Raw genomic sequence first — 13,467 nt, forward strand, 5'->3', positions numbered from 1 at the left:
CAGTTTACTATATTCATGTATCATTTATGTACTATTCATGTATGAAAACATAAAATCTATGCTTATAACCAAAAAAACCAAAACAAGACCAGCTATTCCTCCCCCCCCCCCCCCACCAAAAACCAAACCAAAACAAAACAAAACAACACAGTAAAACCACCAAACAGGTTGACCTACAAATCCTTCAGTGAGTTCTGAGGTTTATATTTTGGCCTAGGTGGAAGTGTTCTTGAATTAGTTTATAAAGTATCAGGAGAGGAAATTTAGATATAGAATAAACACTTTGACTTTTCCTAATAAGACTAATAGGAAATTGATAAATATTTTATTGTAGATAAATTAGATAGAAATTAGCTGTAATTTAGCAGAAGGATACATTAAGTATTTTCACATGGTGCTTGAGAAATTAGTACTGCAAATATTAAATTAGTTTCTGTTTTTGCTTATTGTTTGACTTACACTTCATGCATTATATATTATGCATTGGCATATTATAATTTAAAGCTAAATCTTTCATAGACTAAATTATTAAAAATTGCTATCCCTGTCTTCTGAATTTTGTTTTATTTACTTGTTATACCACGTCAAAGTGATGCCATATAAATCTTTCTGAACATTTTTTCTCCGATAATATAACAGTTAAAATTTTGTAATTTTGTAGCTCTCTTGTTTACATGGACTTTTAAAATCTGAAAAATTTCTAAGTCACAAGGTGACCTATGGAATGCTTGAACTTTTTATAGAGTGTTCTGAAATGTAATTACAGTCAGTGCAGGTTGAAAGGAACACACATAAGTGGGAAAAGCTGATTTATGTTCTGAAATATGTAATTGCATTATTTTTGAGGTAAACAAACTTTCATTCTTTGGTATTTTCCCCTGGTTCCCAACTTTTTTAGTACAGGATCTTTAATTCTGCAAATCAAAGTTCTAACACATGAAAAGAATATTCTAATTACAAAGAGCTCTTTAGCTTTTGAAATGTTGGTAACATGTGCTTTCTCCGAAAGTATGAAGTTTCCATTATCAAGATTTAAAAGAACTAATTAGATTTCACATGATAAATCTCATTCCTCTTCTTTAAAGATCAGAACTGATTGCAAAAAGTAGTTCATGCTGTAAAAGGTAAGGGTTCTTTTATCGGAAAGAATGAACATACTGCTTGAAGTTAAAACATTAAAGGAGACCTCAAAAGTGAGTATAATTGGTCCCTATGTGAAGTGAACCTGAAAGACTTTTTATGAAGTATTTTGGCCTGTCTTCTAATGTTTATAGCATGGTGAGCGCTCACAGTTTAAGCACTTTATTTGCCTTCAAATACTCTTTGTAAATCCTACAATTTTAATTAATTAATTTCACAACTTACAAAGATAAATCTTTTTTTCTTTTGGTTTTTCAAATATTTTGGAGGTAAAGTGGAAACTACCTGTTTTGACACTGATGAAATTAACTCCAAATTCTAGATATTATCAGTTAAATTTGCACTTTCTGAGTTTCAGGTTTTGTGTTGTATAACACTCCTTCCTGCTTTCAGGGACTTTCACAGTTTTGTAAATAGTCTTTAACTTTAAAATTTTGTTCTATAAATATTTCTTACTATGAGCTTAATATTCATAATGTCATAGACTTTCTAATGAGTGCCATGTATGTCCCAGACTCTGAGGATACATAGTTAAATATACTATGTTTCCTGCTTTTAGTAAGTTCACAGTTTGTTGTATGAACTGTACAAGCCAGTAGTTAATTGCTTTACAATGTGACAAGTGCTTTGATAGCGGTATATGCTGGAGAACTGAGCTGAGTTAAGGCACAGAATGCATGTGTAACCAGCAATGCTTGCTGGAAGATAGGACTTGAACTTAACTCTTGAGGGCTAAGTAGGATAGGTAGTGGATAGAAAAGCGTAGATGTTAGACATGGTAAGGTCCATTTGGAGAATTGCAGGTGAATAGCAATTTGGATTCTATGTAAGACCTAGTATTTTAGGTGATCGAGTAGGCATTCATTAAAGCCTGTACTTTTAGAGATTGTTATTTCTTGTGTTCCTAATTTAGTTTGGGCCTTGGACTGTGGATCTGCATGAATGTTAGGGATCTGCTTCAAATTATGATTTAAAACTTTTAACGAAGTACTTTTCATTAATATTTTAATTAAATACAGGAAGAACATATCAGCCTGATGTGGAATAATCTCCCAGGTTTAGAACTTGAATAGTTGTGTTTCAGAATCACATTTAAGTATCTTTTCTCAGCATTTATGCATCATGTTAAAAGTAATATTTATGAGCCTTCTTAGAACTCATGGTAAGTTTCTACTGTGCATTTAAAGTTATTCTTCTGGGGGAGCCTGGCTGGCTCAGTTGGAAGAGCATATGAGTTTTGATCTCAGGGTTGTGAGTTCGAGCCCCACGTTGGGTACAGAGATTACAAAAGTAAATAAACTTAAAAAAATTAAATTGACTCTTCTGAAAACATTAAAAGTCATTTTCTTCCATACTTATTTCAAAGTGCCACTCTTTCCTTTAGGTAAGTCAGACTGTATAATCAGCAGTTATGTCCTGGTAGAAGTCTTTGTATGGCTTATTTGAATTAAAAATTCTCTGAACTTGAATATTAACAATTTTTCCTATAGTATGATTTAATACTCCTTTGAGGGCTTTTTTTTTTTTTTTTTTTTTTTTTTTGCCGTTCCAAACTCTGTTCCCTCCAGAGTGCCATAGTTTCTCATTTTAAAACATTCTCATACTGTTTTTTGTTGTTGCTTTTGATCCTTCCACTTGTGTTTTTTTTGTTTTGTCTTATTTATTTATTTATTTATTTATTTATTTATTTATTTATTTTCAACGTTTATTTATTTTTGGGACAGAGAGAGACAGAGCATGAACGGGGGCGGGGCAGAGAGAGAGGGAGACACAGAATCAGAAACAGGCTCCAGGCTCTGAGCCATCAGCCCAGAGCCTGACGCGGGGCTCGAACTCACGGACCGCGAGATCGTGACCTGGTTGAAGTCGGACGCTTAACCGACTGCGCCACCCAGGCGCCCCTTGTCTTATTTATTTTTAAGAGAGACAGAGAGCATGAGTTTGTGGGAATGGAGAGCAGAGAGAGAGACAGAATCTGAAGCAGGCTCCATGCTGTCACTGGAGAGCCTGATCTGGAACTTGAACTCACAAACCTTGAGATCTTGACCTGAGCCGAAGTCAGATGCTTAACCCAACTGAGCCACCCAGGAACCCCTCCAGTTATTTTCATTATTCAAACTTGAGAAATTCCTTTGTAAAATTTTCACATTTTAGCAATTACATTATAAATTTTATATCCTCACATTTATCTCAAGGTTATTTATTAGGAAACTAAAACTTTCTGGTATCATCTCCTTGGATACAACCCCAAACATTCTTTATCTGGTGAACCTAATCCCCCTTCTGGCCTCAATATCATGTCGTTTGGGAGGTCTTCTTTGATCCTTAGGTTCTGCTGTTCTAGGGTCCCTTAACACCTGCACTTCCTCTTTTTTTCTTTTAACATTTTGTGATGATGTGTGTAATATCTGTCTTTTTTGCAGACTGTAAGTTTCATGATAGCATCAGGTATGTCTGGCTTCTTTACTACCATTTCTGTAGTATATGTACAGTGTATAACTTTGTAGGCTCCTAATAAAAAAAAAATTACTGAAACTAAGTATTGAGCCCCAAAACAGACCACTAAAAAGGACAAAGAGATGTCATAGTCTTCTGTTCTTTAACATATTTTCTGCTCTTAGATTTCCTCAGGCCTTAATTGAAGGCTTTTTTACTCAATGTACAATTAAGAAAGTTTAGTAACCAAATGTAAATAGGACTGGGATATCTCCTAGAGGCCATAAGAGTTGAAAATAAGAGCAGAGGGGAAAACACTTAAAAATCAGATACAAGACAATTTTTTTTATATAACAGTTTAAGGCAACTTCATCTTGTGATAAACATATTTAGATCTTTCAAGACCCCATTTGTTTTATATGTGGAACAGTATAGCTGATAGAAGAAGAAATTAATTGCTGTTAGTAAATTTTGTTAAAACACAGGACAGGGGCGCCTGGGTGGCTCAGTCAGTTAAGCATCTGACTCTTGATTTCGGCTCAGGTCGTAATCTCATGGTTTGCGGGTTCAAGCGCCACATTGGGCTCTTCATTGACAGTGTGGAGCCATTCTCTCTCCCTCTTTCTCTGTCCCTCCCTTGCTTGTGCTCTCTCTCTCAAAATGAAAAAAAAAAAAAAAAATTACACAGGACCATGTGTTGTATTTGGGAAAAGTTTTATATCTAAAATGATGTAATTAAAAATTTCAGTGTCAAGCTTTTGTTGGAAATATTTGCTTAATGAGGGGAAAACATAGTAGGCACCATAAGTACTGAATAATAAGTTGAAACAAATAATTATCTGAAAATACTGAATCACTGCAGTATAGTATTGCCTTACAATTTGTAGATGTAGTTTTTATGCTGACCATGTTTCTTTGTTAGCTTAGCTATGAAATATGTAAAATTGGGTAACATGTTTTGTTAATTAGTTTTGAATAAAAACCTACCTTTGCAGTGGTGTGACAAAATGACATAAATATTTCTGCAACTTTTGTTAAAGAGAGTAAGCTCTATCTATCTATCTATCTATCTATTTATGTATTGTGTTTCTTGGCAACCTGGACTGGAAAAATTAGGTTGGGGGTTATAATTATTTCTTTGCTAGAAGTATGTGGAATCTAACAGATTGGGTGACCTGAAATAGATTGTATTTAATTCAGTTTTATTTTATATATCTTCTGGGATAAAGTATTCAAAATTTCACCTAAGGGCTTTAGTTCTTGTTCAGATATACTGCACTTTATCTTAATATTGTAATCTGTTGCATTCTAGGACTTTATAAGGATAGGTAGAAAAGCTAGTTATTTCTTGTTACTAAAACAAATGTTGGTTTATCTACCATGTGTTAATTACCATTTTAAACTCATAGAAATAGGATACTTATATACTAGGCAGCTGAAAATAGTAAGGTTTATGATTTAATCTTGAAGACATTTATTTCTGTATCTGGAAGTAGTGATTTGAAATTCTTAATACTAGAAATATGGCCTAGTTTCAGAACACCCACTAAGCAACTGTGAGAACTCAGCATGCTAAATGGCTTGTAGTGCTGCAGTATTTTTTAATTTTCCCCACCCCCTGTTATATAATGGCTTATAGTAGTACACACAGAACATGAGTATTTGGGACAAGAACAAATTGTATTGAAGTCTCCAAAACATGTGAGGCTGTCAGGTTTTTTGTTGAGTACTAAGGAGCTAACGATGATCAAATATAGTGCTAATTAGTGATTGAATGACATACATCAGGTGGTGATGTTTTATGCTGCAAAAAAGGCAGGAAAAGCAAGAATTGTTTTCAGGCTGGAGAAAAATGACTTTTTAAAAAATGGGGTCACTATTTTTAAAACAAAAGTTGAATTAAAATTTTTATTTAGGTTTGATAGCTCTGATTTAAACATTTCCATGATGCTTGTGTACAGGACTTAAAAATTTCAGTGGAAATAATCCTAAACATTTCCCCCAGAATGTTGTGCAGCGGAAACATTGCGGCATTATGTCAGCCTGTGAGAACCAGACACTGAAACCGATTAGCACCTGCCTGTAAAGAATGAAATCTACTAGTTCTTATTCATTGTTCAGGAAAATATGGTCCTAAAGGCGTTTGGTATAACATTTCTTTGCCATCTTATTTTGTTAAAGGGACTGAGTTGATCAGCAGGAATTGTAATATGCAGGTGTATATTAGAGTTAAAATGTTTCAGTTTTAAAGATTTTTATGATACAGAAAAGGAAAGAATAAGTTTCTTTTAAAGTCACCTATGTAATTCTTGCAGAGTTAGCTCTGTCAGTAATGCCTTAATGCATAACTAATTATATACAAAAATATAATGAACTTACTCGCTTCTCTCTACTGAAACTCCATTTTATCTGACATTCTCGCGCGTGTGTGTATTTGTGTGTGTGTGTGTGTGTGTGTGTGTGTGTGTGTAATAATTGATAATCATGATCCTGTGGCAAGATCTTGAAGATTTCTGTTTCATCAAAGAAAGTTGAAAAGGGGCGCCTGGGTGGCGCAGTCGGTTAAGCGTCCGACTTCAGCCAGGTCACGATCTCGCGGTCTGTGAGTTCGAGCCCCGCGTCGGGCTCTGGGCTGATGGCTCAGAGCCTGGAGCCTGTTTCCGATTCTGTGTCTCCCTCTCTCTCTGCCCCTCCCCCGTTCATGCTCTGTCTCTCTCTGTCCCCAAAATAAAAATAAAAAACGTTGAAAAAAATATTTAAAAAAAAAGAAGAAAGTTGAAAATAATAAAATTGAAGTTTTGCTATACTTTATTATGTTCAGATTCTTTGAAAATTGATAATCCACAAATGGTAGGTAGATTCATGTGCTAAAAATAATTTGTTAATTAGCTCCTCTCTTTCCTGATTATACCATTGTCCAGTTTTTATAATTAACAATTTGATAATAATTGCATTGCTTTCAAGGGTAATTAAAATTAACTATTGCCAAATAATGTTTTTTCTTTCTGGCATGATTTAAATATCCTGTCGCTACCTGCAAATTACTAAATGATTTACATCTTTGTGGTGTAAGAATTTTTAATGTCAAAACTTGTGTAAACTATGTGAGAATAATTTTGGGATTATAGTCACAAGATGGTAGATAGTACACACCAGCTGGGAATTGGTTGGGTTTAATGTGTTAACTTACAAAAATAATGTCCTTTTATGTATATTCAAAAATGTAAGCAAGGGCTGCCTTTGAATATTTTGGATGGTTCTGATGGGAGAAATTCTTTATTAACCTTAAGTTAAACTGGACTTGGCTGCTCAGTATATTTCTTTTGATCTTGTTTGACAAATCTTTTTGTTTTGGGATATTTTTGACAAATATAATACAGAGATAATGAGATTATATTTTTAAAGCCCAAAATGCATTCTGCAAATCCTATTTTAACTACCAGGACAGGTAGATAAATAAAATGGTTAGTTGAGCATCTGGTCTTCATCTAAATAGTCTCAAAAATGGACTGTATAAATGTGAGAAAGGATATTTGCTTTATAATGTTATTTATTTATTTTTTAAATGTTTGTTTAGTTTTTGAGAGAGAGCGCATGAAAGAGTGGGGTAGGGGAAGAGAGGGGGAAACAGAGTATCCGAAGCAGGCTCTGGTCTGACTGTAGAGAGCTCGATGTGGACCCATACTCACACACAAACTGTGAGATCATGAACCAAGCAGAAGTTGGATGCTTAAGTGACTGAGGCACCTAGGTGCCCCTATCATACATATTTTTTTAAGTAGGTTCCACACCCAGTGTGGGGCTTGACAAACTCATTGACCCTGAGATGGAGTCGAATGCCCTACCAACTAAGCCAGCCAGGCATCCCTAATAATGGCAACTTGACAAATACTGATTCTTAAATGTAAGATACCTACCTGGAGGCCACATAGCTTCTAACGTTGCTGTGTATAACATTATATTTGTTTACATGTTTTCTGACTGTTTCTGGTGAATAATTTATAGAATGAGTAATAGAAAGGATTTATAATCAGATAACAGTGAAGGAATACGTGGGTTTATACATATAAAAATGAAGCATTTAGATATAGTTAACTTAATTTTAGCTTACAGGTGCTGAAAAGCATTTGTTTTTTAAGTTGAAAATACTTTATTGAATATAATATTCATCTTAGTACATATAAACTAAGATAGCAGTTACATTTTTTCTTTGTTGTTTTACACTGATAATTAGGTAATCATCTTTTTCTTTATTGTCTGTTGGTGCATAGTAAATGAAAAGTAACATATTTTGGGAATACTTAGGTTTTGTGTGACATGTTTTGAGTTTCTTGGTAGAAAAAGCAGTTTAAGCAAACATTGACAGGTCAGTCTTTTGGGGAGAGTTGTTTGGGTGGCATAAGAATTTTCAGAGAATGATCAAGATATTTGATGTTTACCATTATATCTTACTTCCATTGAGACATTTAAATCCCTCCTGCCCCACCCCTGCCTTTTATTTTGAGGCTTTGTTGGAGGATCCTGCAGTTTTTCTATCTGGTGAGTGGAAGTGTTGTCCCAGAGAGCTGTAATTCCAATTATGGCTTATGTTGTGGGTTGGATAAATAGGAATTTTCAGTTCTTTGCTTAAAACTTTGCACAGAATCAGAATTTCATAATCTTAGGCTTTTCCATAAGAAAAAAAATGCAGATTTTCCTAAAAACTCTCACGTATTTATATAAATTAGCCCTATCTCACCCTGCCAGTCCAAACAGTTTTCATCTTGCCGCCTCAGCAAAAGGAAAAAAAGTTGAATGAATGAATTTGAAGGTGCTAGAAGTTCTGTAGTCTTGACATAATTCTAATTAGCATGGGCTAGAGTGTTGTATTTTGTCACAGACTTATTAGCCTCCGTGAAAACTACCTTTACCTCTGGTTCATTCATGCTACTTAATTTAATGTATTTTTTCCATTTCTGTCTGAACAATAACATTCCTTTGAGCATGTTAATTTTGGGTGCTTTTTCAGTTTTGGGTCTTTTAGTTTTCAAGATTCCTTTTTTACACTTTTGAACTACAAAAAATATATAGGTTTATGTGATTCGGAGGGGGAAACGTTTTATTTTTGTCCTTTAAACTACTTAAAAGAATAAAGAACATTTCAGAACAAGGGAAAATACAATTGAAATCTTGTCATTTTTAGGTATTCATATCAAAATCTGAGTGACTTAGAGTTAATTTTAAGTAAAGTATAGGGAAACTATGCATGGGACAAGGTTTTTGTCCTTATTGGTTGACTGTCTTTATTCAACAAGTGTTCACTGAGCACTTACTGTGTACTTAATAAAAAGTTCATGGTATCTTTGAGGTTATTGCTTTGTTGAGTAAAAATTGCTTCTTTGTGTAAGGTGCCTACTGTCTACTAGGGGAGATAAAGCTAAGTTAACAAATATTTATAATTATTTCAGTAAATATAACTGCTATGTATGGTAAGTATGGTTTCTAAGTACTGTACTAGGATATGACTGTGAAAAAGGCAAAGGTATCCCTATTTTTCTACTTTAAATGAGAGTCAAGACAACTAACCTGGCACTTATAAAGTGTGATAAATGTCCTGATGGGAAGTTTAAGTGGGAGCTTGGAGGGCGGTCTATTCAGAAAGGCTTTTGAGTGATCACAAAAGTCTTCCCTGACCTCTGAGCTGAAATCTGTAGACTACAGGAGACTTAGCTCAGTGAACTGTAAACCTGTGTTTCTGACAGGAGGAAATAATCGCTTGCGTACAAGTCCTGGGGACAGGAGGTAGCAGGACCTGATATGGGATCTGAAAGAAGTTCATGTGACCTGAAGGCAAGGTGGGAAATACTGGAGTTGTAGCAGGGGCCAGGTCTTGAAAGGCTTGGTAAGAATTTTGGATTTTATCCTGAAGGTTAGGTTTGTGGGGGTCATCCACTATTCCCCAAGTGTTTTAAGTTGGACAGTAACCTGATTAGATTTGAGTATTTGAAAGATGACTGTAATTACAGTGTAGTGATTTGGTTAGGAGCAGGATGGGGGTGGTGTGGATGTGGTGAGATCAGTTACAGAGATGTTAGAGGAGGGAATTTAGTATGCCCTGGAGCAGGGTAGTGGCAGTGAGAATGAAGAGAAGTTGAAGAGTCAGACATTTTACAATAGATAGATAGGAGTTGGTGATTGTTAGGATGTGAGTGAGAGTTGAGCTGAGAGGAGTCAGGGTGACTGCAAGATTCCTGGTCCCCTTCCACCCTTCTTAGTTGGTTTCTCCTTAGATGTTATCTGTTTAAGAAGCTTTTCCTTATGGGCGACTGGGTGGCTCAGTCGGACATGTACTAGGTTTCGACTCACGTCATGATATTACATTTGTGGGTTTGTGAGTTTGAGCCCCTCTCTTTGAGCTCTGCACTGACAGGATGGATCCTGCTTGGGATTGTCTTTCTCCCTTTCTCTCTGCCCCTACTCGTTTGTGCTCTCTCTCAAAAGAAATTAATTAAAAAAAAAAAAAAAAAGCCTTTCCTTATTTCTCTAAGCTCCAACACTGGTTTTTAAGTGCTTTCTCTTTGTGCTTCAGCACCTCTTACCACACTATGTTCTTGCCTTTTCCACTGGTTTGTAAGCTTATAGGCAAGTACCATGCCACCTTGTTGCATACTTAGCATCTTGCACAGTGCATGCTACTTAGTATGTATTAAATGTCTGAATGAAAATAAAGTTTTTGTATTTATAGTTGGAGGAAAAAAATTTTTTTCTGAAGCACCAGGTATCCAAAAACTTTGTTTATAATTTCAGTGTGAATCAGATCAGTCCATGGTCTTTTGACTAGCTTTTGTAAAAACAAATTGTAATTATAATTCAAATCTGAAGTGCTGGATATATTAGTTCTTCATAGGTGGGTTATCTTGGATTAAGATTTATGAGCTTTGATTATTATGGTGAGCTCCTCTTGTATTATACATTGTTTTTTTTAATAAGTAATTTTTTAATTAGCTTTATCCTTTGCCAGTTTAAAGTCAACATAACCAAACTATCACTGTTAGAATTTTTCTGTTTCAAAATGAAAATAGCTTTTTTGGGGGGGGGGGGTGGCTGCGTGGCTCAGTCAGGTAAGCTTCTGACTTCAGCTCAAGTCATGATCTCATGGTTCATGGGTTCAAGCCCTGCATCGGGCTCTGTGCTGACGGTGCAGAGCCTGCTTGGAATTCTCTGTCTCCTTATCTCTCTGCCCCCTCCCCTGCATTCACTCTCTCTCAAAAATGAATAAACATTAAGAAAAAAAAAAGGAAAATAGTTTTTTTTCCTTCCCTAATTATAAGAGGAATCAATGCTTATTTTATGCATTTAAAAAATAATACAGAGATTGAAAACCATCCTAACCCCCAAGGATAAATATTGTTGTCATTTGATGGGTGTTGTAGACTTTTAGGATTTTATATATATTTATGAATGCTGTGATTAAGTTAAAGGCTGTCCACAGAGAGGAAATAGTTATGACATAAATATGTAAGAAAAGGTATTAATATCCTTCATACAAAGAATCCTGATAACTAGTATATAACCAAATAACTGCGTAGAGATCGGGTCCTAAACTTAAATTCCTGCAGGAAACCAGGCAGGTAACATAAATTAGGGAACACAGTAGGGAGAATATATGAGGTGGTTGGGTTGGAGAGTACTTGGAGGGCATAGCTTCTACCCAACACTAGTTGATTTTTGACCCAGTGGTGGCAAATTTTTTTTATTTTTTAAATGAGAAGTAGAGGTCTGGATTGTAGTGGAGCTCCCAATTATTAAATAGTGGCAAATAAAAAAAAATTAAAACTGTAATGTGTGTTAAACATAATGTAGCCATGGTCTATATTTTGTTAAACCACAAATAGTGGAAGAATGGAAAAGTTTGTTTGCCCTCACTAATCAAGGAACTGTGGATTAAAATATATCGTTTTTCATATATCAGATTGATAGAAATGAAAATGATTAATAATTGGTAAGATTGGGAGAGTATAAATTGAGGTAGTCTCTTTGAAAGAGACCGATTGGAACTACCTATAAATATTTAAAATACGTATTAGGGACAAGAGGGGGAAAATGACCGCGTAGGAGGACTCTGGGCTCACTGCGTCCTGCGGATCACTTAGATTCCACCCACACCTGCCTAAATAACCTAGAAAACCGCCAGAAGACTAGCAGAATGGATTCTCCAGAGCCAAGCGTAGACGAGAGGCCCACAGAAGAGGGTAGGAAGGGTGGAGAGGCGGTGCGCGCTGCACGGACTGGCGGGAGGGAGCCAGGGCTGAGGGGCAGCCCGCCGGCCAAGCAGAGGCCCCGAGTCTGGCTTGCAAAAGCGGAGGGGCCGGACGGAGTGTGTTGGTTCAGCAAGCGGGACTTAACATCTGGAAGGTTATAAGTTAACAGCTCTGCTCGGAGAGCGGGAAGGCTGGAGGACAACGGGAGGGAGAGTTGTTGAGCCCCGGATAACAGAGTGCAGCTTGGCGGGGAACAAAGGCGCTCGCCAGCGCCATCTCCCTCACCCATCCCCCAGCCAAAATCCCAAAGCTAACCAATTCCTGTCAGAGAACTTGCTTGCACCACGGAAACACCAAAATGCTGTGCTTCTTCGGATCCATCCCTCCGGCGGGTCTGACTCCATCCCCATGCCGCAGGGCCCCTCCTGAAGTGGATCTCCAAAGGAAAAGCGAGCTGAGCCTGCCCCTCCCGCCCCTGTGCACCTTGCTGATCCACCCCAGCTAATACGCCAGATCCCCAGCATCACAAGCCTGGCAGTGTGCAAGTAGCCCAGATGGCCACGCCACCCCACAGTGAATCCCGCCCCTAGGAGAAGGGAAGAGAAGGCACACACCAGTCTGACTGTGGCCCCAGCGGTGGGCTGGGGGCAGACATCAGGTCTGACTGTGGCCCCGCCCACCAATGCAAGTTATTCAAGACAGCACAGGGGAAGTGCCCCGCAGTCCTGCACCACTCCAGGGACTATCCAAAATGACGAAACGGAAGAATTCCCCTCAGAAAAACGTCCAGGAAATAACAACAGCTAACGAACTGATCAAAAACGATTTAAACAATATAACAGAAAGTGAATTTAGAATAATAGTCATAAAATTAATCACTGGGCTTGAAAACAGTGTAAAGGACAGCAGAGAATCTATTGCTACAGAGATCAAGGGACTAAGAAACAGCCAGGAGGAGCTAAAAAATGCTATTAATGAACTGCAAAATAAAATGGAGACGACCACAGCTCAGATTGAAGAGGCAGAGGAGAGAATAGGTAAGTTACAAGATAAAATTATGGAAAAAGAAGAAGCTGAGAAAAAGATTAAAAAATCCAGGAGTATGAGGGGAAAATTAGAGAACTAAGTGATGCACTAAAGAGAAATAATCTACGCATAATTGGTATTCCAGAGGAGGATGAGAGAGGGAAAGGTGCTGAAGGTGTACTTGAATAAATAATAGCTGAGAACTTCCCTGATCTGGGGAAAGAAAAAGGCATTGAAATCCAAGAGGCACAGAGAACTCCCTTCAGATGTAACTTGAACCGATCTTCCGCATGACGTATCATAGTGAAACTGGCAAAATACAAGGATAAAGAGAAAATTCTGAAAGCAGCTAGGGATAAACGTGCTCTAACATATAAAGGGAGACCGATAAGACTAGTGACGGATCTCTGTACTGAAACTTGGCAGGCCAAAAAGGAATGGCAGGAAATCTTCAATGTGATGAACAGAAAAAATATGTAGCCGAGAATCCTCTATCCAGCAAATCTGTCATTTAGAATAGAAGGAAAGATAAAGGTCTTCCCAAACAAAAACTGAAGGAATTCATCACCACTAAACCAGCACTACAAGAGATCCTAAGGGGGATTCTGTGAGACAAAGTACCAGA

At 36.9% G+C, this 13,467-nt stretch overlaps 1 protein-coding gene across 3 annotated transcripts in view; it reads left to right on the forward strand.

Moving 5' to 3' along the window:
• The window catches only part of SHOC2 (SHOC2 leucine rich repeat scaffold protein), a 110,883-nt gene that overhangs the window by 3,526 nt on the left and 93,890 nt on the right, over nucleotides 1-13,467 (forward strand). Inside the window, exon 2 of one of the 3 annotated variants that reach the window (XM_043597500.1) lies at nucleotides 9,318-9,410. The exons of the other annotated variants lie outside the window; for them this stretch is intronic. The gene's annotated coding sequence lies outside the window, so the exon portion shown is untranslated. The remainder of the gene's footprint in view (nucleotides 1-9,317; nucleotides 9,411-13,467) is intronic. 3 annotated transcript variants of the gene reach the window in all.

This window comes from Prionailurus bengalensis, chromosome D2 (assembly GCF_016509475.1).
Source record: "Prionailurus bengalensis isolate Pbe53 chromosome D2, Fcat_Pben_1.1_paternal_pri, whole genome shotgun sequence".
Lineage (NCBI taxonomy): Eukaryota > Metazoa > Chordata > Mammalia > Carnivora > Felidae > Prionailurus > Prionailurus bengalensis.